The 23,889-nt window shown below is 38.1% G+C and overlaps 13 non-coding genes and 33 pseudogenes across 13 annotated transcripts; all 46 read right to left on the bottom strand.

Moving 5' to 3' along the window:
- Positions 1-2: 2 nt before the first annotated feature.
- LOC122338192 lies at positions 3-120 on the bottom strand (annotated as a pseudogene).
- A 273-nt stretch (positions 121-393) lies between these two features.
- On the bottom strand, positions 394-512 carry LOC122338238 (annotated as a pseudogene).
- Positions 513-784: 272 nt separating this feature from the next.
- On the bottom strand, positions 785-903 carry LOC122338233. Its single transcript, XR_006249760.1, has one exon. It is a non-coding gene; the product is annotated as a 5S ribosomal RNA (ribosomal RNA).
- Positions 904-1,177: 274 nt separating this feature from the next.
- On the bottom strand, positions 1,178-1,296 carry LOC122338237 (annotated as a pseudogene).
- A 274-nt stretch (positions 1,297-1,570) lies between these two features.
- LOC122338201 lies at positions 1,571-1,689 on the bottom strand (annotated as a pseudogene).
- Positions 1,690-1,960: 271 nt separating this feature from the next.
- On the bottom strand, positions 1,961-2,080 carry LOC122338197 (annotated as a pseudogene).
- Positions 2,081-2,356: 276 nt separating this feature from the next.
- Positions 2,357-2,475, bottom strand: LOC122338199 (annotated as a pseudogene).
- A 273-nt stretch (positions 2,476-2,748) lies between these two features.
- On the bottom strand, positions 2,749-2,867 carry LOC122338168 (annotated as a pseudogene).
- A 274-nt stretch (positions 2,868-3,141) lies between these two features.
- Positions 3,142-3,260, bottom strand: LOC122338184 (annotated as a pseudogene).
- A 275-nt stretch (positions 3,261-3,535) lies between these two features.
- On the bottom strand, positions 3,536-3,654 carry LOC122338224. The gene has a single exon (XR_006249751.1). It is a non-coding gene; the product is annotated as a 5S ribosomal RNA (ribosomal RNA).
- A 6,088-nt stretch (positions 3,655-9,742) lies between these two features.
- LOC122338232 lies at positions 9,743-9,861 on the bottom strand. The gene has a single exon (XR_006249759.1). It is a non-coding gene; the product is annotated as a 5S ribosomal RNA (ribosomal RNA).
- Positions 9,862-10,136: 275 nt separating this feature from the next.
- On the bottom strand, positions 10,137-10,255 carry LOC122338186 (annotated as a pseudogene).
- Positions 10,256-10,525: 270 nt separating this feature from the next.
- Positions 10,526-10,644, bottom strand: LOC122338158 (annotated as a pseudogene).
- A 275-nt stretch (positions 10,645-10,919) lies between these two features.
- Positions 10,920-11,038, bottom strand: LOC122338244 (annotated as a pseudogene).
- Positions 11,039-11,310: 272 nt separating this feature from the next.
- On the bottom strand, positions 11,311-11,429 carry LOC122338243 (annotated as a pseudogene).
- A 272-nt stretch (positions 11,430-11,701) lies between these two features.
- On the bottom strand, positions 11,702-11,820 carry LOC122338231. The gene has a single exon (XR_006249758.1). It is a non-coding gene; the product is annotated as a 5S ribosomal RNA (ribosomal RNA).
- Positions 11,821-12,095: 275 nt separating this feature from the next.
- LOC122338252 lies at positions 12,096-12,214 on the bottom strand (annotated as a pseudogene).
- A 272-nt stretch (positions 12,215-12,486) lies between these two features.
- Positions 12,487-12,604, bottom strand: LOC122338191 (annotated as a pseudogene).
- A 273-nt stretch (positions 12,605-12,877) lies between these two features.
- On the bottom strand, positions 12,878-12,996 carry LOC122338223. Its single transcript, XR_006249750.1, has one exon. It is a non-coding gene; the product is annotated as a 5S ribosomal RNA (ribosomal RNA).
- Positions 12,997-13,272: 276 nt separating this feature from the next.
- LOC122338162 lies at positions 13,273-13,390 on the bottom strand (annotated as a pseudogene).
- A 274-nt stretch (positions 13,391-13,664) lies between these two features.
- LOC122338178 lies at positions 13,665-13,782 on the bottom strand (annotated as a pseudogene).
- Positions 13,783-14,054: 272 nt separating this feature from the next.
- LOC122338176 lies at positions 14,055-14,174 on the bottom strand (annotated as a pseudogene).
- A 274-nt stretch (positions 14,175-14,448) lies between these two features.
- On the bottom strand, positions 14,449-14,567 carry LOC122338249 (annotated as a pseudogene).
- A 274-nt stretch (positions 14,568-14,841) lies between these two features.
- Positions 14,842-14,960, bottom strand: LOC122338246 (annotated as a pseudogene).
- A 276-nt stretch (positions 14,961-15,236) lies between these two features.
- On the bottom strand, positions 15,237-15,355 carry LOC122338230. The gene has a single exon (XR_006249756.1). It is a non-coding gene; the product is annotated as a 5S ribosomal RNA (ribosomal RNA).
- Positions 15,356-15,630: 275 nt separating this feature from the next.
- Positions 15,631-15,749, bottom strand: LOC122338221. The gene has a single exon (XR_006249748.1). It is a non-coding gene; the product is annotated as a 5S ribosomal RNA (ribosomal RNA).
- A 272-nt stretch (positions 15,750-16,021) lies between these two features.
- Positions 16,022-16,140, bottom strand: LOC122338167 (annotated as a pseudogene).
- Positions 16,141-16,415: 275 nt separating this feature from the next.
- Positions 16,416-16,534, bottom strand: LOC122338220. Its single transcript, XR_006249747.1, has one exon. It is a non-coding gene; the product is annotated as a 5S ribosomal RNA (ribosomal RNA).
- A 276-nt stretch (positions 16,535-16,810) lies between these two features.
- Positions 16,811-16,929, bottom strand: LOC122338219. The gene has a single exon (XR_006249746.1). It is a non-coding gene; the product is annotated as a 5S ribosomal RNA (ribosomal RNA).
- A 273-nt stretch (positions 16,930-17,202) lies between these two features.
- On the bottom strand, positions 17,203-17,321 carry LOC122338218. Its single transcript, XR_006249745.1, has one exon. It is a non-coding gene; the product is annotated as a 5S ribosomal RNA (ribosomal RNA).
- A 276-nt stretch (positions 17,322-17,597) lies between these two features.
- Positions 17,598-17,716, bottom strand: LOC122338157 (annotated as a pseudogene).
- A 274-nt stretch (positions 17,717-17,990) lies between these two features.
- Positions 17,991-18,109, bottom strand: LOC122338217. Its single transcript, XR_006249744.1, has one exon. It is a non-coding gene; the product is annotated as a 5S ribosomal RNA (ribosomal RNA).
- Positions 18,110-18,377: 268 nt separating this feature from the next.
- On the bottom strand, positions 18,378-18,496 carry LOC122338245 (annotated as a pseudogene).
- A 276-nt stretch (positions 18,497-18,772) lies between these two features.
- LOC122338174 lies at positions 18,773-18,890 on the bottom strand (annotated as a pseudogene).
- Positions 18,891-19,166: 276 nt separating this feature from the next.
- LOC122338161 lies at positions 19,167-19,284 on the bottom strand (annotated as a pseudogene).
- A 272-nt stretch (positions 19,285-19,556) lies between these two features.
- Positions 19,557-19,675, bottom strand: LOC122338228. Its single transcript, XR_006249754.1, has one exon. It is a non-coding gene; the product is annotated as a 5S ribosomal RNA (ribosomal RNA).
- A 273-nt stretch (positions 19,676-19,948) lies between these two features.
- Positions 19,949-20,067, bottom strand: LOC122338185 (annotated as a pseudogene).
- A 277-nt stretch (positions 20,068-20,344) lies between these two features.
- LOC122338227 lies at positions 20,345-20,463 on the bottom strand. Its single transcript, XR_006249753.1, has one exon. It is a non-coding gene; the product is annotated as a 5S ribosomal RNA (ribosomal RNA).
- Positions 20,464-20,739: 276 nt separating this feature from the next.
- Positions 20,740-20,858, bottom strand: LOC122338187 (annotated as a pseudogene).
- Positions 20,859-21,133: 275 nt separating this feature from the next.
- On the bottom strand, positions 21,134-21,252 carry LOC122338173 (annotated as a pseudogene).
- A 274-nt stretch (positions 21,253-21,526) lies between these two features.
- On the bottom strand, positions 21,527-21,646 carry LOC122338165 (annotated as a pseudogene).
- A 275-nt stretch (positions 21,647-21,921) lies between these two features.
- On the bottom strand, positions 21,922-22,040 carry LOC122338163 (annotated as a pseudogene).
- Positions 22,041-22,315: 275 nt separating this feature from the next.
- On the bottom strand, positions 22,316-22,434 carry LOC122338169 (annotated as a pseudogene).
- A 275-nt stretch (positions 22,435-22,709) lies between these two features.
- Positions 22,710-22,828, bottom strand: LOC122338177 (annotated as a pseudogene).
- Positions 22,829-23,102: 274 nt separating this feature from the next.
- LOC122338180 lies at positions 23,103-23,221 on the bottom strand (annotated as a pseudogene).
- A 275-nt stretch (positions 23,222-23,496) lies between these two features.
- Positions 23,497-23,615, bottom strand: LOC122338166 (annotated as a pseudogene).
- Between the last annotated feature and the right edge of the window lie 274 nt (positions 23,616-23,889).

Below are 23,889 nucleotides of genomic sequence, written 5' to 3'. Positions count from 1 at the left end.
AAAACTTACAGCACCTGGTATTCCTAGGCAGTCTCCCATCCAAGTACTAACTAGGCCCAACTCTGCTTAGCTTCTGAGATCAGACGAGATCAGGCGTGAACAGGGTGGGATGGCCAAAGCGAAAAGCTGCTGCAAAAAGCCCCTATTTTAAGGTGAGGCACACTAAGTGCCATTATACTAGATAAGTAATGAATGAAATACAAAAATACTTCAAAATGAGCTACATTAAAGATAAGAGCATTAGTTAAGTAGTTAAAAACAGTCAAACTCTGTTTAAAGAACAGATACTTTAAAGGCAATTGAATTAAATAAGCAGTAAGGGAAAGCAAAGAGCTGGTCAAACTTTGGCCACACTAAGGGCCAGTGTATTAGATAAGTAGTGAAAAACTCAAAAACTAACAGCACCTGGTCTTCCTAGGCAGTCTCCCATCCAAGTACTAACTAGGCCCAACTCTGCTTAGCTTCTGAGATCAGACGAGATCAGGCGTGAACAGGGTGGTATGGCCGTAAGCTAAAGCTGCTGCAAAAAGCCCCTATTTTAAGGTGAGGCACACTAAGTGCCATTATACTAGATAAGTAATGAATGAAATACAAAAAATACTTCAAAATGAGCTACATTAAAGATAAGAGCATTAGTTAAGTAGTTAAAAACAGTCAAACTCTGTTTAAAGAACAGCTACTTTAAAGGCAATTGAATTAAATAAGCAGTAAGGAAAGCAAAGAGCTGGTCAAACTTTGGCCACACTAAGGGCCAGTGTATTAGATAAGTAGTGAAAAACTCAAAAACTTACAGCACCTGGTATTCCTAGGCAGTCTCCCATCCAAGTACTAACTAGGCCCAACTCTGCTTAGCTTCTGAGATCAGTCGAGATCAGGCGTGAACAGGGTGGTATGGCCGTAAGTGCGAAAGCTGCTGCAAAAACCCCTATTTTAAGGTGAGGCACACTAAGTGCCATTATACTAGATAAGTAATGAATGAAATACAAAAATATACTTCAAAATGAGCTACATTAAAGATAAGAGCATTAGTTAAGTAGTTAAAAACAGTCAAACTCTGTTTAAAGAACAGATACTTTAAAGGCAATTGAATTAAATAAGCAGTAAGGGAAAGCAAAGAGCTGGTCAAACTTTGGCCACACTAAGGGCCAGTGTATTAGATAAGTAGTGAAAAACTCAAAACTAACAGCACCTGGTCTTCCTAGGCAGTCTCCCATCCAAGTACTAACTAGGCCCAACTCTGCTTAGCTTCTGAGATCAGACGAGATCAGGCGTGAACAGGGTGGTATGGCCGTAAGCTAAAGCTGCTGCAAAAAGCCCCTATTTTAAGGTGAGGCACACTAAGTGCCATTATACTAGATAAGTAATGAATGAAATACAAAAAAATACTTCAAAATGAGCTACATTAAAGATAAGAGCATTAGTTAAGTAGTTAAAAACAGTCAAACTCTGTTTAAAGAACAGCTACTTTAAAGGCAATTGAATTAAATAATCAGTAAGGGAAAGCAAAGAGCTGGTCAAACTTTGGCCACACTAAGGGCCAGTGTATTAGATAAGTAGTGAAAAACTCAAAAACTTACAGCACCTGGTATTCCTAGTCAGTCTCCCATCCAAGTACTAACTAGGCCCAACTCTGCTTAGCTTCTGAGATCACACGAGATCAGGCGTGAAGAGGGTGGGATGGCCGTGTTTAAAGCTGCTGCAAAAAGCCCCTATTTTAAGGTGAGGCACACTAAGTGCCATTATACTAGATAAGTAATGAATGAAATACAAAAAAACTTCAAAATGAGCTACATTAAAGATAAGAGCATTAGTTAAGTAGTTAAAAACAGTCAAACTATGTTTAAAGAACAGCTACTTTAAAGGCAATTGAATTAAATAAGCAGTAAGGGAAAGCAAAGAGCTGGTCAAACTTTGGCCACACTAAGGGCCAGTGTATTAGATAAGTAGTGAAAAAACTCAAAACTTACAGCACCTGGTATTCCTAGGCAGTCTCCCATCCAAGTACTAACTAGGCCCAACTCTGCTTAGCTTCTGAGATTAGACGAGATCAGGCGTGAAAGAGGGTGGGATGGCTGTAAGCGAATGCTGGTGCAAAAAGCCCCTATTTTAAGGTGAGGCACACTAAGTGCCATTATACTAGATAAGTAATGAATGAAATACAAAAAAATACTTCAAAATGAGCTACATTAAAGATAAGAGCATTAGTTAAGTAGTTAAAAACAGTCAAACTCTCTGTTTAAAGAACAGCTACTTTAAAGGCAATTGAATTAAATAAGCAGTAAGGGAAAGCAAAGAGCTGGTCAAACTTTGGCCACACTAAGGGCCAGTGTATTAGATAAGTAGTGAAAAACTCAAAAACTTACAGCACCTGGTATTCCTAGTCAGTCTCCCATCCAAGTACTAACTAGGCCCAACTCTGCTTAGCTTCTGAGATCACACGAGATCAGGCGTGAACAGGGTGGGATGGCCGTGCTAAAAGCTGCTGCAAAAACCCCCTATTTTAAGGTGAGGCACACTAAGTGCCATTATACTAGATAAGTAATGAATGAAATACAAAAAATACTTCAAAATGAGCTACATTAAAGATAAGAGCATTAGTTAAGTAGTTAAAAACAGTCAAACTCTGTTTAAAGAACAGCTACTTTAAAGGCAATTGAATTAAATAAGCAGTAAGGGAAAGCAAAGAGCTGGTCAAACTTTGGCCACACTAAGGGCCAGTGTATTAGATGAGTAGTGAAAAAACTCAAAAACTTACAGCACCTGGTATTCCTAGGCAGTCTCCCATCCAAGTACTAACTAGGCCCAACTCTGCTTAGCTTCTGAGATCAGACGAGATCAGGCGTGAACAGGGTGGTATGGCCGTGTTTTAAAGCTGCTGCAAAAGCCCCCTATTTTAAGGTGAGGCACACTAAGTGCCATTATACTAGATAAGTAATGAATGAAATACAAAAAAATACTTCAAAATGAGCTACATTAAAGATAAGAGCATTAGTTAAGTAGTTAAAAACAGTCAAACTATGTTTAAAGAACAGCTACTTTAAAGGCAATTGAATTAAATAAGCAGTAAGGGAAAGCAAAGAGCTGGTCAAACTTTGGCCACACTAAGGGCCAGTGTATTAGATAAGTAGTGAAAAACTCAAAAACTTACAGCACCTGGTATTCCTAGGCAGTCTCCCATCCAAGTACTAACTAGGCCCAACTCTGCTTAGCTTCTGAGATTAGACGAGATCAGGCGTGAAGAGGGTGGGATGGCTGTAAGCGAAAAGCTGCTGCAAAAGCCCCCTATTTTAAGGTGAGGCACACTAAGTGCCATTATACTAGATAAGTAATGAATGAAATACAAAAAAATACTTCAAAATGAGCTACATTAAAGATAAGAGCATTAGTTAAGTAGTTAAAAACAGTCAAACTCTGTTTAAAGAACAGCTACTTTAAAGGCAATTGAATTAAATAAGCAGTAAGGGAAAGCAAAGAGCTGGTCAAACTTTGGCCACACTAAGGGCCAGTGTATTAGATAAGTAGTGAAAAACTCAAAAACTTACAGCACCTGGTATTCCTAGGCAGTCTCCCATCCAAGTACTAACTAGGCCCAACTCTGCTTAGCTTCTGAGATCAGACGAGATCAGGCGTGAACAGGGTGGTATGGCCGTAAGCGAAAGCTGCTGCAAAAAGCCCCTATTTTAAGGTGAGGCACACTAAGTGCCATTATACTAGATAAGTAATGAATGAAATACAAAAAATACTTCAAAATGAGCTACATTAAAGATAAGAGCATTAGTTAAGTAGTTAAAAACAGTCAAACTCTGTTTAAAGAACAGCTACTTTAAAGGCAATTGAATTAAATAAGCAGTAAGGGAAAGCAAAGAGCTGGTCAAACTTTGGCCACACTAAGGGCCAGTGTATTAGATGAGTAGTGAAAAAACTCAAAAACTTACAGCACCTGGTATTCCTAGGCAGTCTCCCATCCAAGTACTAACTAGGCCCAACTCTGCTTAGCTTCTGAGATCAGACGAGATCAGGCGTGAGTTTTTTTTTTTATTATCAAAAGTATCAAATCAATACAGCTCATTCACACAGTATGACATAGCCATCCATACAATACATAAACGCAAAATCCTTCATTCAAATTGTCACATCACCAAACATTTCCACACATATAATCATCCTATGTTATTTAACATTACAAATATAATTCTCCATCTTTAGAAATTTAAACTCAGTCCTCCTTTGTCATCCACAGATATAAGTCTACATCCATTAATAAAAGCTTTTTCAAAAACATCTTTGCTCAGATATTTCCACATTAGATAAATACTTTTTCCACAACAGTCCTGAACATCACAGCTACGTCCACTTTTTTTCCCTTCATAATATGCCAAATTCCTCCTCGCCCATATTGCATACCTTGCATGACTTAAAATAAAGTTACACAAATTAACCTTCTTATCCTTATAATTCATACATTCACCAAATAAAAACAATTTTTTCCATTCATTTCCTGTTACATCTTTTCCCATTCCTCCTTTACCACATTTTTCAATTTTTCATGAAACACATCAAGCTCTTTGCATTCAAAAAGATATGCATCAAAGTTTCCGGTCAATCTTACATACATCACATTCTCTGTTCATATTTTTATTTATTTGATGAATTACCACCTTTGTATATATTCTATTATGTCTTAATTTGAAGTCTAAATTTTCACAGTCCAGTCCATTATATTTCACACTTAAATTCTTCCATATTGTTTTAACGTTAAATCCTGGGAACAGTTTTGGCCAAACTGCTTCTGATGCAGGCAATTTAATTTCCTTTTCAGGAATATTCTATATATCAGCTTAGTATTTATATCAGCCAAAGGTTTCTTTTCACCATTTTCAACATAAAACATTTCTGGCATTCCCAATTTCCCGGTTTAACTGTTTCTCTCTCAATCCCTTCTACCCAGCTCCAGGGCAAACTTATTTTAATGTTTTCACATACAGAGTCCACTTTTGATTTTTCAGTTTCCTCATCCCACTCTACCACATAATCATAAATAGCTCTATTTGGTAAAAACCTTTCACATATTCATAAGCCATATCCTTTACCTGTCTTACTCCTGCTTTCATGTACAGTCTATTATAAAACATTTTCCCTTTCATCCGTATCTTTGGGTTCAAAAATATTGGCTGCTTGTGTATTTGATTTATATTTTCACACTCGTACTCCACATTCACTAAAAACTCAGACCATGCACTCAATACTTCTTTATAAAACAGTGGCATATCTTCAATCATTGGCTTCTTTAAGGCCATGAATATCCCTTCTTCTCCACAACCACTACTTTTGTCCAGAAAATCTCTCATAAAACCCTTCCATCCATATTCCACTTTATCATACAAGTACTTCTCTATTGTTTTCACTCTTACTGCTTTCCTTTTACATCTAAATCAATCAGCCTCAATCCACCCTCCTTGTAATCTGCTATTAATGTTTTTGTTGATATTTTCACTCCTTTCCCCTTCCACAAAAATGTGTTCACAACCTCCTCATTTCATTCAACACCCAATCCGGTAGATCAATTACTCTCATCACATAATTGCATTTAACAAGCAATAGTGAATTAACTACAATTACCTTTCCTCTTAATCTTAAATCTCTTAATCTCCAAAACTGTAAAACCTGTTTTATTTTATTTAAAATCCCAGTCCATGTAGCATCTCTCGCCTCTTTTGCATTTACTCCTATATTCACACCTAGAATCTTTATATATTCTTTCGCTACTTTAAAAGGAATATCTTGTCCTTCTATATCTATTCCACCTACACTCATTATTTCTGATTTATCAACATTTATTTTAGCACCTGATGCTTTACCGTATGTTTCCATATGTTTCATTACCCTATTTATACTCTCTCTATCTTTGACTGTAAATGTTGTGTCATCTGCATACTGATGAATTGTGCTCATTCCCCCATATGGAATTTGGATTCCTTTTATTTCCTTATCTTTTTTAACTAATGTTGCCAAAGGATCAGCCGTTATCGAATACAGCAATGCCGACAACGGACATCCCTGCCTAACTGACCTCTCTATAGGAAATGAGTCTGTTAAAACACCATTAATCTTTACACAACTTTTTGAATTACTATACAATAACTTTATCCATCTTAAAATCCTCTCCCCAAAACCAAATCTTCTCATTACTTGCTCTATAAAACTGTGCTCTACCCTATCAAATGCCTTATTTAAATCCATACATAAAATCAAACCCCTCCCCATCCTTTTCCCATTTTGTCCACAACATCTCTTATTGTGCACACTGTATCTGAAATATCCCTTCCTGGTATACTATATGCTTGACTTGGTGATATTATACTCCCCACTATCTCTTTTATTCTATTTGCCAATACTTTTGTCAATATCTTATAATCTGTATTTAAAAGGCTCAAAGGCCTGTAATTTTCCAACTTAAGCCGACTACCTTTATTTTTATACAAGATAGTGATTACCCCTAAAGTCAATGATTCTGGCACTTCCGCTCTCTCTCTTCCATAGTTTTATATAGCTTCCATAAAATGGGCGCTAAAACCTCGATGAACGTCTTGTAAAACTCGTGTGTTAACCCATCCGATCCTGGGCTTTTATTTGGTTTTGTTTGTTTTATTGCTTCTTTTATTTCTTCTATGCTTATTTCTCTATCACACATATTTTTATCGCCCTCTTTTAACTTGGCACTCAACGTGTCTAAAACTTCATCTACTCACTCTTGTTTTACACCTTCTTTCTTAAACAATCCCGCATAAAATGCCTCCACCACTCCTATTATTTCCACATAATCAGTTATCTTTACACCGTTTCCATCCTCCAGTTCCATAATATGATTCCTCTTCTGCTTTCTTTTTCTAAATTCAGAAAGAACTTTGTACTCCTCTCTCCCTCAACCGCATACTGTGCTCTACTCCTTATTTTGCACCTCACTTTTTTCTATTTCATACTCATCCATTTCTGTTTTTATCTGACGATAACATTCTTTGCCGTACTCAGGATTACTTTCTATTTTTTTGCTTCTTTCTCCAACGCCTTTTTCAGTGCTTCTATTCTACTTTCCCTCATAAAGTCCCTTTGCTTTGAATACCTAATGCTTCTTCTTTTAATTTTTCTTTCATTCCTTCCCACCACTCACACACATTTTCATCAAACAAAGGGTTTTCCATTTCATAACTTATACATTTTCTGATATTTTCCTTGTAAGCCTCTTCAGTTAATATAGATGAATTCAAACACCACACTCCCCTCCTCTTTCTCCCAGATTTATACCTATCTTTACTTTTATAGCTGCATGATCACTTATAAACTATATTTCACATTTTTAACATAATTTAATATTTCTCTTTTAACTAAACACAAATCTATCCTGCTTTGTTTTAAGCTTCCCATTACCATTTGTCTTCTAGAAAACTTTCTCTCAAATGGGTTTTCTTCTCTCAAACATCTACCATTTCATCACTTTGCATCCACTCATTTAGATATTTCCTAGACACATCCGATTTGAAATTAGCAGTGCTTGAAGCATCTAATCTTGTGCACCACACATTGAAATCTCCAACCACTATACATTTACCTTTACATAATGGCTTTGTTTCTTTAAAAAGTTCCTTTCTTTCAGCTTCTACATTTGGTGCATATATATTTATCAATCTAAACAATTCATTACAAAACACAAATTCTATAACTAACAATCTCCCCTTATCATCTTTATATATTTGCTTTACACATTTCAGTTTTTCTCTTTTTATCAAAATTGCAACACCACATGCTTTTTGAGTCCCATGATTAACTAAAATATCTTCTTCCCATAATTTTTTAATATTTTCCATAATATCCTCTGTCCAATGTGTCTCTTGTAAACAGATTATATCTGCTTTCAACATACCAATCACCTTCTCAACCTTTTTTGATTCTCTTAGTCCATTACTATTTAAGCATGCAATGTTCATTGTGCCCCACATAGCGAATATTGCAGTTAAAAGGGTTCTATAGCACATTTAAATATACTCAAAGTCTACTTTTTCCCCTATACTCCATCTCTTTCTTCTTTCTTTTCCTCTGCATGATCTTCTCCTCACATGTGTCCATTTCCTCTCCTCCATTTGATTCCGGAGTCTCTTGCACCACATTCTTTCCCCTTCTCCACTGACCTTCTCCTCACCTGAAACGCCATGCCTTGACTTTTGGCATTACTACCTTCTTGGCTCTCAGCAATACCACTTTTTGCTGTCTTCCTCTCTTCTTCAGTCCTCGATCCTTTCTCTTCTCTCTCTCTCTCTCTGACCCGAGATCACGCCCTTGAACAGGTCTCCTCCCAGAGCCTCTCTGTTCTGCTGTGTCTTCTTTCTGCTCCCGTTGTTCCTTCTCACCTCCTCCACGGCCACAGAATCTTCCCCTCCTCATTCTCCTCTTCCTCTTCCTCTTCCACTCATATACAGATCCGTCCACTTCCCATCACTTCCTCTCTCTTCAATCTCCACCACAGTTTCTCGCACACACAAAATCCAGTTCCCATCTTGCACACGTCGCAGATCCCTTCATTACATTCCCGTGCATAATGTCCTTGTTTGGCACACCTGAAACACTTGAAGCTCGGGCAGTCTCTCACAACATGCCCAGGCTGAATGCACAAACGACACACTTTCACCTGTCTGTCATGTATTACTCGAAAGTGCTCAGCACCTCCCACTGTGTCAAACTTTGTAGAATATGGCAACGATTTGACAGTGTCTGTGAACTTAACTTTCAAAAATCTTGTTCCATCCGCGATATCAGTTCCTGGCCACATTCTCCTTTTAATTCTTGAAACCGCCATCACTCCCCATTCCGTCAGCTTTTTCAATATTTCATCGTCCTGGATATATGTGGGCAGACCCAGGAACGAAACCACCAACTCTGTGCTGCTTATTTCTCTTGCCATGACTCTGCTCTTTTTTATATTTAGTCCATCCAGTAATTTCTCCTTTCCTTTCTCCTCCTGCATAGTCAGCTCATATTCTCTTGGCGTTTTATATCTGCATCCAATAACCACTCCACATTCTTCTTTTTACTTTCTTCAACAATTCCATCATAGTAATTCTGTCATCTCCATCTATCACCACGTGTACAGTTAGATGCTTGTCATAATTCCTCTTACTTTTGTTCGCCATCGCTGACTGTCTCCTTCAAATTCCTCTTGTCCAATCTGTTTTCCTTCTCCATGTTCTTTTTCTGCATTTTCCACCTTCTCAGAAACAGAAATATTTATCCCCAAACAGCAAGAGCTGCCTGGGGATTAAAACAACCGTTCAAAGAAAAATCCCTGCTTATTTGACGTAGTTTTCCAACAATAAAGAGTTCCAAGCTCTTCCAAACAATCAATCTCCACCTGTTCTCGCCACTGACTCACTCACTTCCTGAATTCCACAAGAGGGCGCTCAGGTGGTATGGTCGTGCTAAAGCTGCTGCAAAAGCCCCCTATTTTAAGGTGAGGCACACTAAGTGCCATTATACTAGATAAGTAATGAATGAAATACAAAAAATACTTCAAAATGAGCTACATTAAAGATAAGAGCATTAGTTAAGTAGTTAAAAACAGTCAAACTCTGTTTAAAGAACAGCTACTTTAAAGGCAATTGAATTAAATAAGCAGTAAGGGAAAGCAAAGAGCTGGTCAAACTTTGGCCACACTAAGGGCCAGTGTATTAGATAAGTAGTGGAAAAACTCAATAACTTACAGCACCTGGTATTCCTAGGCAGTCTCCCATCCAAGTACTAACTAGGCCCAACTCTGCTTAGCTTCTGAGATCAGACGAGATCAGGCATGAACAGGGTGGTATGGCCGTAAGCTAAAGCTGCTGCAAAAAGCCCCCTATTTTAAGGTGAGGCACACTAAGTGCCATTATACTAGATAAGTAATGAATGAAATACAAAAAAATACTTCAAAATGAGCTACATTAAAGATAAGAGCATTAGTTAAGTAGTTAAAAACAGTCAAACTCTGTTTAAAGAACAGCTACTTTAAAGGCAATTGAATTAAATAAGCAGTAAGGGAAGAGCAAAGAGCTGGTCAAACTTTGGCCACACTAAGGGCCAGTGTATTAGATGAGTAGTGAAAAACTCAAAACTTACAGCACCTGGTATTCCTAGGCAGTCTCCCATCCAAGTACTAACTAGGCCCAACTCTGCTTAGCTTCTGAGATCAGACGAGATAAAGCGTGAACAGGGTGGTATGGGCGTAAGCTAAAGCTGCTGCAAAAAGCCCCTATTTTAAGGTGAGGCACACTAAGTGCCATTATACTAGATAAGTAATGAATGAAATACAAAAATACTTCAAAATGAGCTACATTAAAGATAAGAGCATTAGTTAAGTAGTTAAAACAGTCAAACTCTGTTTAAAGAACAGCTACTTTAAAGGCAATTGAATTAAATAAGCAGTAAGGGAAAGCAAAGAGCTGGTCAAACTTTGGCCACACTAAGGGCCAGTGTATTAGATAAGTAGTGAAAAACTCAAAACTTACAGCACCTGGTATTCCTAGGCAGTCTCCCATCCAAGTACTAACTAGGCCCAACTCTGCTTAGCTTCTGAGATCAGACGAGATCAGGCGTGAACAGGGTGGGATGGCCGTAAAGCTTAAAGCTGCTGCAAAAAGCCCCTATTTTAAGGTGAGGCACACTAAGTGCCATTATACTAGATAAGTAATGAATGAAATACAAAAAAATACTTCAAAATGAGCTACATTAAAGATAAGAGCATTAGTTAAGTAGTTAAAAACAGTCAAACTCTGTTTAAAGAACAGCTACTTTAAAGGCAATTGAATTAAATAAGCAGTAAGGGAAAGCAAAGAGCTGGTCAAACTTTGGCCACACTAAGGGCCAGTGTATTAGATAAGTAGTGAAAAACTCAAAACTTACAGCACCTGGTATTCCTAGGCAGTCTCCCATCCAAGTACTAACTAGGCCCAACTCTGCTTAGCTTCTGAGATCAGACGAGATCAGGCGTGAACAGGGTGGGATGGCCGTAAGCGAAAAGCTGCTGCAAAAGCCCCTATTTTAAGGTGAGGCACACTAAGTGCCATTATACTAGATAAGTAATGAATGAAATACAAAAAATACTTCAAAATGAGCTACATTAAAGATAAGAGCATTAGTTAAGTAGTTAAAAACAGTCAAACTCTGTTTAAAGAACAGCTACTTTAAAGGCAATTGAATTAAATAAGCAGTAAGGGAAAGCAAAGAGCTGGTCAAACTTTGGCCACACTAAGGGCCAGTGTATTAGATAAGTAGTGAAAAACTCAAAACTTACAGCACCTGGTATTCCTAGGCAGTCTCCCATCCAAGTACTAACTAGGCCCAACTCTGCTTAGCTTCTGAGATCAGACGAGATCAGGCGTGAACAGGGTGGGATGGCCGTAAGCTAAAGCTGCTGCAAAAGCCCCTATTTTAAGGTGAGGCACACTAAGTGCCATTATACTAGATAAGTAATGAATGAAATACAAAAAAATACTTCAAAATGAGCTACATTAAAGATAAGAGCATTAGTTAAGTAGTTAAAAACAGTCAAACTCTGTTTAAAGAACAGCTACTTTAAAGGCAATTGAATTAAATAAGCAGTAAGGGAAAGCAAAGAGCTGGTCAAACGTTGGCCACACTAAGGGCCAGTGTATTAGATAAGTAGTGAAAAACTCAAAACTTACAGCACCTGGTATTCCTAGGCAGTCTCCCATCCAAGTACTAACTAGGCCCAACTCTGCTTAGCTTCTGAGATCAGACGAGATCAGGCATGAACAGGGTGGTATGGCCGTAAGCGAAAGCTGCTGCAAAAAGCCCCCTATTTTAAGGTGAGGCACACTAAGTGCCATTATACTAGATAAGTAATGAATGAAATACAAAAAAATACTTCAAAATGAGCTACATTAAAGATAAGAGCATTAGTTAAGTAGTTAAAAACAGTCAAACTCTGTTTAAAGAACAGCTACTTTAAAGGCAATTGAATTAAATAGGCAGTAAGGGAAAGCAAAGAGCTGGTCAAACTTTGGCCACACTAAGGGCCAGTGTATTAGATAAGTAGTGAAAAACTCAAAAACTTACAGCACCTGGTATTCCTAGGCAGTCTCCCATCCAAGTACTAACTAGGCACAACTCTGCTTAGCTTCTGAGATCAGACGAGATCAGGTGTGAACAGGGTGGTATGGCCATAAGCTAAAGCTGCTGCAAAAAGCCCCTATTTTAAGGTGAGGCACACTAAGTGCCATTATACTAGATAAGTAATGAATGAAATACAAAAATACTTTCAAAATGAGCTACATTAAAGATAAGAGCATTAGTTAAGTAGTTAAAAACAGTCAAACTCTGTTTAAAGAACAGCTACTTTAAAGGCAATTGAATTAAATAAGCAGTAAGGGAAAGCAAAGAGCTGGTCAAACTTTGGCCACACTAAGGGCCAGTGTATTAGATAAGTAGTGAAAAACTCAAAACTTACAGCACCTGGTATTCCTAGGCAGTCTCCCATCCGAATACTAACTAGGCCCAACTCTGCTTAGCTTCTGAGATCAGACGAGATCAGGCGTGAACAGGGTGGTATGGCTGAAGCGAAAGCTGCTGCAAAAAGCCCCTATTTTAAGGTGAGGCACACTAAGTGCCATTATACTAGATAAGTAATGAATGAAATACAAAAAAATACTTCAAAATGAGCTACATTAAAGATAAGAGCATTAGTTAAGTAGTTAAAAACAGTCAAACTCTGTTTAAAGAACAGCTACTTTAAAGGCAATTGAATTAAATAAGCAGTAAGGGAAAGCAAAGAGCTGGTCAAACTTTGGCCACACTAAGGGCCAGTGTATTAGATAAGTAGTGAAAAACTCAAAACTTACAGCACCTGGTATTCCTAGGCAGTCTCCCATCCAAGTACTAACTAGGCCCAACTCTGCTTAGCTTCTGAGATCAGACGAGATCAGGCGTGAACAGGGTGGTATGGCCGTAAGCTTAAAGCTGCTGCAAAAAGCCCCTATTTTAAGGTGAGGCACACTAAGTGCCATTATACTAGATAAGTAATGAATGAAATACAAAAAAACTTCAAAAATGAGCTACATTAAAGATAAGAGCATTAGTTAAGTAGTTAAAAACAGTCAAACTCTGTTTAAAGAACAGCTACTTTAAAGGCAATTGAATTAAATAAGCAGTAAGGGAAAGCAAAGAGCTGGTCAAACTTTGGCCACACTCAAGGGCCAGTGTATTAGATAAGTAGTGAAAAAACTCAAAAACTTACAGCACCTGGTATTCCTAGGCAGTCTCCCATCCAAGTACTAACTAGGCCCAACTCTGCTTAGCTTCTGAGATCAGACGAGATCAGGCGTGAACAGGTGGTATGGCCGTAAGCTAAAGCTGCTGCAAAAAGCCCCTATTTTAAGGTGAGGCACACTAAGTGCCATTATACTAGATAAGTAATGAATGAAATACAAAAAAATACTTCAAAATGAGCTACATTAAAGATAAGAGCATTAGTTAAGTAGTTAAAAACAGTCAAACTCTGTTTAAAGAACAGCTACTTTAAAGGCAATTGAATTAAATAAGCAGTAAGGGAAAGCAAAGAGCTGGTCAAACTTTGGCCACACTAAGGGCCAGTGTATTAGATAAGTAGTGAAAAACTCAAAAACTTACAGCACCTGGTATTCCTAGGCAGTCTCCCATCCAAGTACTAACTAGGCCCAACTCTGCTTAGCTTCTGAGATCAGACGAGATCAGGCGTGAACAGGGTGGTATGGCCGAAGCAAAGCTGCTGCAAAAGCCCCCTATTTTAAGGTGAGGCACACTAAGTGCCATTATACTAGATAAGTAATGAATGAAATACAAAAAATACTTTAAAAATGAGCTACATTAAAGATAAGAGCATTAGTTAAGTAGTTAAAACAGTCAAACTCTGTTTAAAGAACAGCTACTTTAAAGGCAATTGAATTAAATAAGCAGTAAGGGAAAGCAAAGAGCTGGTCAAACTTTGGCCACACTAAGGGCCAGTGTATTAGATAAGTAGTGAAAAACTCAAAAACTTACAGCACCTGGTATTTCTAGGCAGTCTCCCATCCAAGTACTAACTAGGCCCAACTCTGCTTTAGCTTCTGAGATCAGACGAGATCAGGCGTGAACAGGGTGGTATGGCCGTAAGCTAAAGCTGCTGCAAAAAGCCCCTATTATAAGGTGAGGCACACTAAGTGCCATTATACTAGATAAGTAATGAATGAAATACAAAAAAATACTTCAAAATGAGCTACATTAAAGATAAGAGCATTAGTTAAGTAGTTAAAAACAGTCAAACTCTGTTTAAAGAACAGCTACTTTAAAGGCAATTGAATTAAATAAGCAGTAAGGGAAAGCAAAGAGCTGGTCAAACTTTGGCCAAACTAAGGGCCAGTGTATTAGATAAGTAGTGAAAAACTCAAAAACTTACAGCACCTGGTATTCCTAGGCAGTCTCCCATCCAAGTACTAACTAGGCCCAACTCTGCTTAGCTTCTGAGATCAGACGAGATCAGGCGTGAACAGGGTGGTATGGCCATAAAGCAAAGCTGCTGCAAAAAGCCCCTATTTTAAGGTGAGGCACACTAAGTGCCATTATACTAGATAAGTAATGAATGAAATACAAAAAAATACTTCAAAATGAGCTACATTAAAGATAAGAGCATTAGTTAAGTAGTTAAAAACAGTCAAACTCTGTTTAAAGAACAGCTACTTTAAAGGCAATTGAATTAAATAAGCAGTAAGGGAAAGCAAAGAGCTGGTCAAACTTTGGCCACACTAAGGGCCAGTGTATTAGATAAGTAGTGAAAAACTCAAAAACTTACAGCACCTGGTATTTCTAGGCAGTCTCCCATCCAAGTACTAACTAGGCCCAACTCTGCTTAGCTTCTGAGATCAGACGAGATCAGGCGTGAACAGGGTGGTATGGCCGTAAGCTAAAAGCTGCTGCAAAAAGCCCACTATTTTAAGGTGAGGCACACTAAGTGCCATTATACTAGATAAGTAATGAATGAAATACAAAAAAATACTTCAAAATGAGCTACATTAAAGATAAGAGCATTAGTTAAGTAGTTAAAAACAGTCAAACTCTGTTTAAAGAACAGCTACTTTAAAGGCAATTGAATTAAATAAGCAGTAAGGGAAAGCAAAGAGCTGGTCAAACTTTGGCCACACTAAGGGCCAGTGTATTAGATAAGCAGTGAAAAACTCAAAAACTTACAGCACCTGGTATTCCTAGGCAGTCTCCCATCCAAGTACTAACTAGGCCCAACTCTGCTTAGCTTCTGAGATCAGACGAGATCAGGCGTGAACAGGGTGGTATGGCCATAAGCTAAAGCTGCTGCAAAAAGCCCCCTATTTTAAGGTGAGGTACACTAAGTGCCATTATACTAGATAAGTAATGAATGAAATACAAAAAAATACTTCAAAATGAGCTACATTAAAGATAAGAGCATTAGTTAAGTAGTTAAAAACAGTCAAACTCTGTTTAAAGAACAGCTACTTTAAAGGCAATTGAATTAAATAAGCAGTAAGGGAAAGCAAAGAGCTGGTCAAACTTTTGGCCACACTAAGGGCCAGTGTATTTGATAAGTAGTGAAAAACTCAAAACTTACAGCACCTGGTATTCCTAGGCAGTCTCCCATCCAAGTACTAACTAGGCCCAACTCTGCTTAGCTTCTGAGATCAGACGAGATCAGGCGTGAACAGGGTGGTATGGCCGTAAGCTTTAAAGCTGCTGCAAAAGCCCCTATTTTAAGGTGAGGCACACTAAGTGCCATTATACTAGATAAGTAATGAATGAAATACAAAAATACTTCAAAATGAGCTACATTAAAGATAAGAGCATTAGTTAAGTAGTTAAAAACAGTCAAACTCTGTTTAAAGAACAGCTACTTTAAAGGCAATTGAATTAAATAAGCAGTAAGGGAAAGCAAAGAGCTGGTCAAACTTTGGCCACACTAAGGGCCAGTGTATTAGATAAGTAGTGAAAAACTCAAAACTTACAGCACCTGGTATTCCTAGGCAGTCTCCCATCCAAGTACTAACTAGGCCCAACTCTGCTTAGCTTCTGAGATCAGACGAGATCAGGCGTGAACAGGGTGGTATGGCCGTGTTTAAAGCTGCTGCAAAAAGCCCCCTATTTTAAGGTGAGGCACACTAAGTGCCATTATACTAGATAAGTAATGAATGAAATACAAAAAAATACTTCAAAATGAGCTACATTAAAGATAAGAGCATTAGTTAAGTAGTTAAAAACAGTCAAACTCCTGTTTAAAGAACAGCTACTTTAAAGGCAATTGAATTAAATAAGCAGTAAGGGAAAGCAAAGAGCTGGTCAAACTTTGGCCACACTATGGGCCAGTGTATTAGATAAGTAGTGAAAAACTCAAAAACTTACAGCACCTGGTATTCCTAGGCAGTCTCCCATCCAAGTACTAACTAGGCCCAACTCTGCTTAGCTTCTGAGATCAGACGAGATCAGGCGTGAACAGGGTGGTATGGCCGTAAGCAAAGCTGCTGCAAAAGCCCCCTATTTTAAGGTGAGGCACACTAAGTGCCATTATACTAGATAAGTAATGAATGAAATACAAAAAAAAATACTTCAAAATGAGCTACATTAAAGATAAGAGCATTAGTTAAGTAGTTAAAAACAGTCAAACTCTGTTTAAAGAACAGCTACTTTAAAGGCAATTGAATTAAATAAGCAGTAAGGGGAAAGCAAAGAGCTGGTCAAACTTTGGCCACACTAAGGGCCAGTGTATTAGATAAGTAGTGAAAAAACTCAAAACTTACAGCACCTGGTATTCCTAGGCAGTCTCCCATCCAAGTACTAACTAGGCCCAACTCTGCTTAGCTTCTGAGATCAGACGAGATCAGGCGTGAACAGGGTGGTATGGCCGTAAGCTTAAAGCTGCTGCAAAAGCCCCTATTTTAAGGTGAGGTACACTAAGTGCCATTATACTAGATAAGTAATGAATGAAATACAAAAAAATACTTCAAAATGAGCTACATTAAAGATAAGAGCATTAGTTAAGTAGTTAAAAACAGTCAAACTCTGTTTAAAGAACAGCTACTTTAAAGGCAATTGAATTAAATAAGCAGTAAGGGAAAGCAAAGAGCTGGTCAAACTTTGGCCACACTAAGGGCCAGTGTATTAGATAAGTAGTGAAAACTCAAAAACTTACAGCACCTGGTATTCCTAGGCAGTCTCCCATCCAAGTACTAACTAGGCCCAACTCTGCTTAGCTTCTGAGATCAGACGAGATCAGGCGTGAACAGGGTGGTATGGCCGTAAGCTAAAAGCTGCTGCAAAAAGCCCACTATTTTAAGGTGAGGCACACTAAGTGCCATTATACTAGATAAGTAATGAATGAAATACAAAAAAATACTTCAAAATGAGCTACATTAAAGATAAGAGCATTAGTTAAGTAGTTAAAAACAGTCAAACTCTGTTTAAAGAACAGCTACTTTAAAGTCAATTGAATTAAATAAGCAGTAAGGGAAAGCAAAGAGCTGGTCAAACTTTTGGCCACACTAAGGGCCAGTGTATTAGATAAGTAGTGAAAAACTCAAAACTTACAGCACCTGGTATTCCTAGGCAGTCTCTCATCCAAGTACTAACTAGGCCCAACTCTGCTTAGCTTCTGAGATCAGACGAGATCAGGCGTAAACAGGGTGGTATGGCCATAAGCAAAAGCTGCTGCAAAAAGCCCCCTATTTTAAGGTGAGGCACACTAAGTGCCATTATACTAGATAAGTAATGAATGAAATACAAAAAAATACTTCAAAATGAGCTACATTAAAGATAAGAGCATTAGTTAAGTAGTTAAAAACAGTCAAACTCTGTTTAAAGAACAGCTACTTTAAAGGCAATTGAATTAAATAAGCAGTAAGGGAAAGCAAAGAGTTGGTCAAACTTTGGCCACACTAAGGGCCAGTGTATTAGATAAGTAGTGAAAAACTCAAAACTTACAGCACCTGGTATTCCTAGGCAGTCTCCCATCCAAGTACTAACTAGGCCCAACTCTGCTTAGCTTCTGAGATCAGACGAGATCAGGCGTGAACAGGGTGGTATGGCCGTAAGCTTAAAGCTGCTGCAAAAGCCCACTATTTTAAGGTGAGGCACACTAAGTGCCATTATACTAGATAAGTAATGAATGAAATACAAAAAAATACTTCAAAATGAGCTACATTAAAGATAAGAGCATTAGTTAAGTAGTTAAAAACAGTCAAACTCTGTTTAAAGAACAGCTACTTTAAAGGCAATTGAATTAAATAAGCAGTAAGGGAAAGCAAAGAGCTGGTCAAACTTTGGCCACACTAAGGGCCAGTGTATTAGATAAGTAGTGAAAAAACTCACAGCACCTGGTATTCCTAGGCAGTCTCCCATCCAAGTACTAACTAGGCCCAACTCTGCTTAGCTTCTGAGATCAGACGAGATCAGGCGTGAACAGGGTGGTATGGCCATAAGCAAAAGCTGCTGCAAAAAGCCCCCTATTTTAAGGTGAGGCACACTAAGTGCCATTATACTAGATAAGTAATGAATGAAATACAAAAAAATACTTCAAAATGAGCTACATTAAAGATAAGAGCATTAGTTAAGTAGTTAAAAACAGTCAAACTCTGTTTAAAGAACAGCTACTTTAAAGGCAATTGAATTAAATAAGCAGTAAGGGAAAGCAAAGAGCTGGTCAAACTTTGGCCACACTAAGGGCCAGTGTATTAGATAAGTAGTGAAAAAACTCAAAAACTTACAGCACCTGGTATTCCTAGGCAGTCTCCCATCCAAGTACTAACTAGGCCCAACTCTGCTTAGCTTCTGAGATCAGACGAGATCAGGCATGAACAGGTGGTATGGCCGTAAGCTTAAAGCTGCTGCAAAAAGCCCCTATTTTAAGGTGAGGCACACTAAGTGCCATTATACTAGATAAGTAATGAATGAAATACAAAAAAAATACTTCAAAATGAGCTACATTAAAGATAAGAGCATTAGTTAAGTAGTTAAAAACAGTCAAACTCTGTTTAAAGAACAGCTACTTTAAAGGCAATTGAATTAAATAAGCAGTAAGGGAAAGCAAAGAGCTGGTCAAACTTTGGCCACACTAAGGGCCAGTGTATTAGATAAGTAGTGAAAAACTCAAAAACTTACAGCACCTGGTATTCCTAGGCAGTCTCCCATCCAAGTACTAACTAGGCCCAACTCTGCTTAGCTTCTGAGATCAGACGAGATCAGGCGTGAACAGGTGGTATGGCCGTAAGCAAAGCTGCTGCAAAAAGCCCTATTTTAAGGTGAGGCACACTAAGTGCCATTATACTAGATAAGTAATGAATGAAATACAAAAAAATACTTCAAAATGAGCTACATTAAAGATAAGAGCATTAGTTAGGTAGTTAAAAACAGTCAAACTCTGTTTAAAGAACAGCTACTTTAAAGGCAATTGAATTAAATAAGCAGTAAGGGAAAGCAAAGAGCTGGTCAAACTTTGGCCACACTAAGGGCCAGTGTATTAGATAAGTAGTGAAAAACTCAAAAACTTACAGCACCTGGTATTCCTAGGCAGTCTCCCATCCAAGTACTAACTAGGCCCAACTCTGCTTAGCTTCTGAGATCAGACGAGATCAGGCGTGAACAGGGTGGTATGGCTGTAAGCAAAAGCTGCTGCAAAAGCCCCTATTTTAAGGTGAGGCACACTAAGTGCCATTATACTAGATAAGTAATGAATGAAATACAAAAAAATACTTTAAAATGAGCTACATTAAAGATAAGAGCATTAGTTAAGTAGTTAAAAACAGTCAAACTCTGTTTAAAGAACAGCTACTTTAAAGGCAATTGAATTAAATAAGCAGTAAGGGAAAGCAAAGAGCTGGTCAAACTTTGGCCACACTAAGGGCCAGTGTATTAGATAAGTAGTGAAAAACTCAAAAACTTACAGCACCTGGTATTCCTAGGCAGTCTCCCATCCAAGTACTAACTAGGCCTAACTCTGCTTAGCTTCTGAGATCAGACGAGATCAGGCGTGAACAGGGTGGCATGGCCGTGAAGCTAAAGCTGCTGCAAAAAGCCCCCTATTTTAAGGTGAGGCACACTATGCCATTATACTAGATAAGTAATGAATGAAATACAAAAAAATACTACTTCAAAATGAGCTACATTAAAGATAAGAGCATTAGTTAAGTAGTTAAAAACAGTCAAACTCTGTTTAAAGAACAGCTACTTTAAAGGCAATTGAATTAAATAAGCAGTAAGGGAAAGCAAAGAGCTGGTCAAACTTTGGCCACACTAAGGGCCAGTGTATTAGATAAGTAGTGAAAAACTCAAAAACTTACAGCACCTGGTATTCCTAGGCAGTCTCCCATCCAAGTACTAACTAGGCCCAACTCTGCTTAGCTTCTGAGATCAGACGAGATCAGGCGTGAACAGGGTGGTATGGCTGTAAGCTGTAAAGCTGCTGCAAAAAGCCCCTATTTTAAGGTGAGGCACACTAAGTGCCATTATACTAGATAAGTAATGAATGAAATACAAAAATACTTCAAAATGAGCTACATTAAAGATAAGAGCATTAGTTAAGTAGTTAAAAAACAGTCAAACTCTGTTTAAAGAACAGCTACTTTAAAGGCAAATTGAATTAAATAAGCAGTAAGGGAAAGCAAAGAGCTGGTCAAACTTTGGCCACACTAAGGGCCAGTGTATTAGATAAGTAGTGAAAGAACTCAAAACTTACAGCACCTGGTATTCCTAGGCAGTCTCCCATCCAAGTACTAACTAGGCCCAACTCTGCTTAGCTTCTGAGATCAGACGAGATCAGGCGTGAATAGGGTGGGATGGCCGTGAAGCTAAAGCTGCTGCAAAAGCCCCTATTTTAAGGTGAGGCACACTAAGTGCCATTATACTAGATAAGTAATGAATGAAATACAAAAAAATACTTCAAAATGAGCTACATTAAAGATAAGAGCATTAGTTAAGTAGTTAAAAACAGTCAAACTATTTTTAAAGAACAGCTACTTTAAAGGCAATTGAATTAAATAAGCAGTAAGGGAAAGCAAAGAGCTGGTCAAACTTTGGCCACACTAAGGGCCAGTGTATTAGATAAGTAGTGAAAAAACTCAAAAACTTACAGCACCTGGTATTCCTAGGCAGTCTCCCATCCAAGTACTAACTAGGCCCAACTCTGCTTAGCTTCTGAGATCAGACGAGATCAGGCGTGAACAGGGTGGTATGGCCGTGGCTAAAGCTGCTGCAAAAAGCCCCCTATTTTAAGGTGAGGCACACTAAGTGCCATTATACTAGATAAGTAATGAATGAAATACAAAAAAAATACTTCAAAATGAGCTACATTAAAGATAAGAGCATTAGTTAAGTAGTTAAAAACAGTCAAACTCTGTTTAAAGAACAGCTACTTTAAAGGCAATTGAATTAAATAAGCAGTAAGGGAAAGCAAAGAGCTGGTCAAACTTTGGCCACACTAAGGGCCAGTGTATTAGATAAGTAGTGAAAAACTCAAAACTTACAGCACCTGGTATTCCTAGGCAGTCTCCCATCCAAGTACTAACTAGGCCCAACTCTGCTTAGCTTCTGAGATCAGACGAGATCAGGCGTGAACAGGGTGGTGATGGCTGTAAGCGAAAGCTGCTGCAAAAAGCCCCTATTTTAAGGTGAGGCACACTAAGTGCCATTATACTAGATAAGTAATGAATGAAATACAAAAAAATACTTCAAAATGAGCTACATTAAAGATAAGAGCATTAGTTAAGTAGTTAAAAACAGTCAAACTCTGTTTAAAGAACAGCTACTTTAAAGGCAATTGAATTAAATAAGCAGTAAGGGAAAGCAAAGAGCTGGTCAAACTTTGGCCACACTAAGGGCCAGTGTATTAGATAAGTAGTGAAAAAACTCAAAAACTTACAGCACCTGGTATTCCTAGGCAGTCTCCCATCCAAGTACTAACTAGGCCCAACTCTGCTTAGCTTCTGAGATCAGACAAGATCAGGCGTGACCAGGGTGGTATGGACGTAAGCTAAAGCTGCTGCAAAAAGCCCCCTATTTTAAGGTGAGGCACACTAAGTGCCATTATACTAGATAAGTAATGAATGAAATACAAAAAAATACTTCAAAATGAGCTACATTAAAGATAAGAGCATTAGTTAAGTAGTTAAAAACAGTCAAACTATTTTTAAAGAACAGCTACTTTAAAGGCAATTGAATTAAATAAGCAGTAAGGGAAAGCAAAGAGCTGGTCAAACTTTGGCCACACTAAGGGCCAGTGTATTAGATAAGTAGTGAAAAACTCAAAAACTTACAGCACCTGGTATTCCTAGGCAGTCTCCCATCCAAGTACTAACTAGGCCCAACTCTGCTTAGCTTCTGAGATCAGACTAGATCAGGCGTGAACAGCGTGGGATGGCCGTAAGCTAAAGCTGCTGCAAAAGCCCCCTATTTTAAGGTGAGGCACACTAAGTGCCATTATACTAGATAAGTAATGAATGAAATACAAAAAAATACTTCAAAATGAGCTACATTAAAGATAAGAGCATTAGTTAAGTAGTTAAAAACAGTCAAACTCTGTTTAAAGAACAGCTACTTTAAAGGCAATTGAATTAAATAAGCAGTAAGGGAAAGCAAAGAGCTGGTCAAACTTTGGCCACACTAAGGGCCAGTGTATTAGATAAGTAGTGAAAAACTCACAGCACTTACAGCACCTGGTATTCCTAGGCAGTCTCCCATCCAAGTACTAACTAGGCCCAACTCTGCTTAGCTTCTGAGATCAGACGAGATCAGGCGTGAACAGGGTGTGATGGCCGTAAGCTAAAGCTGCTGCAAAAGCCCCTATTTTAAGGTGAGGCACACTAAGTGCCATTATACTAGATAAGTAATGAATGAAATACAAAAAAATACTTCAAAATGAGCTACATTAAAGATAAGAGCATTAGTTAAGTAGTTAAAAACAGTCAAACTCTGTTTAAAGAACAGCTACTTTAAAGGCAATTGAATTAAATAAGCAGTAAGGGAAAGCAAAGAGCTGGTCAAACTTTGGCCACACTAAGGGCCAGTGTATTAGATAAGTAGTGAAAAAACTCAAAAACTTACAGCACCTGGTATTCCTAGGCAGTCTCCCATCCAAGTACTAACTAGGCCCAACTCTGCTTAGCTTCTGAGATCAGACTAGATCAGGCGTGAACAGGGTGAGATGGCCGTAAGCGAAAGCTGCTGCAAAAAGCCCCCTATTTTAAGGTGAGGCACACTAAGTGCCATTATACTAGATAAGTAATGAATGAAATACAAAAAATACTTCAAAATGAGCTACATTAAAGATAAGAGCATTAGTTAAGTAGTTAAAAACAGTCAAACTCTGTTTAAAGAACAGCTACTTTAAAGGCAATTGAATTAAATAAGCAGTAAGGGAAAGCAAAGAGCTGGTCAAACTTTGGCCACACTAAGGGCCAGTGTATTAGATAAGTAGTGAAAAAACTCAAAAACTTACAGCACCTGGTATTCCTAGGCAGTCTCCCATCCAAGTACTAACTAGGCCCAACTCTGCTTAGCTTCTGAGAACAGACAAGATCAGGCGTGAACAGGGTGGTATGGCTGTAAGCGAAAGCTGCTGCAAAAAGCCCCCTATTTTAAGGTGAGGCACACTAAGTGCCATTATACTAGATAAGTAATGAATGAAATACAAAAAAATACTTCAAAATGAGCTACATTAAAGATAAGAGCATTAGTTAAGTAGTTAAAAACAGTCAAACTCTGTTTAAAGAACAGCTGCTTTAAAGGCAATTGAATTAAAAAAGCAGTAAGGGAAAGCAAAGAGCTGGTAAAACTTTGGCCACACTAAGGGCCAGTGTATTAGATAAGTAGTGAAAAAACTCA

Source organism: Puntigrus tetrazona, unplaced genomic scaffold (assembly GCF_018831695.1).
Source record: "Puntigrus tetrazona isolate hp1 unplaced genomic scaffold, ASM1883169v1 S000000981, whole genome shotgun sequence".
Lineage (NCBI taxonomy): Eukaryota > Metazoa > Chordata > Actinopteri > Cypriniformes > Cyprinidae > Puntigrus > Puntigrus tetrazona.
The sequence above is the reverse complement of the archived record's forward strand: the minus strand, read 5'-3'. Positions and strand labels throughout refer to the sequence as shown.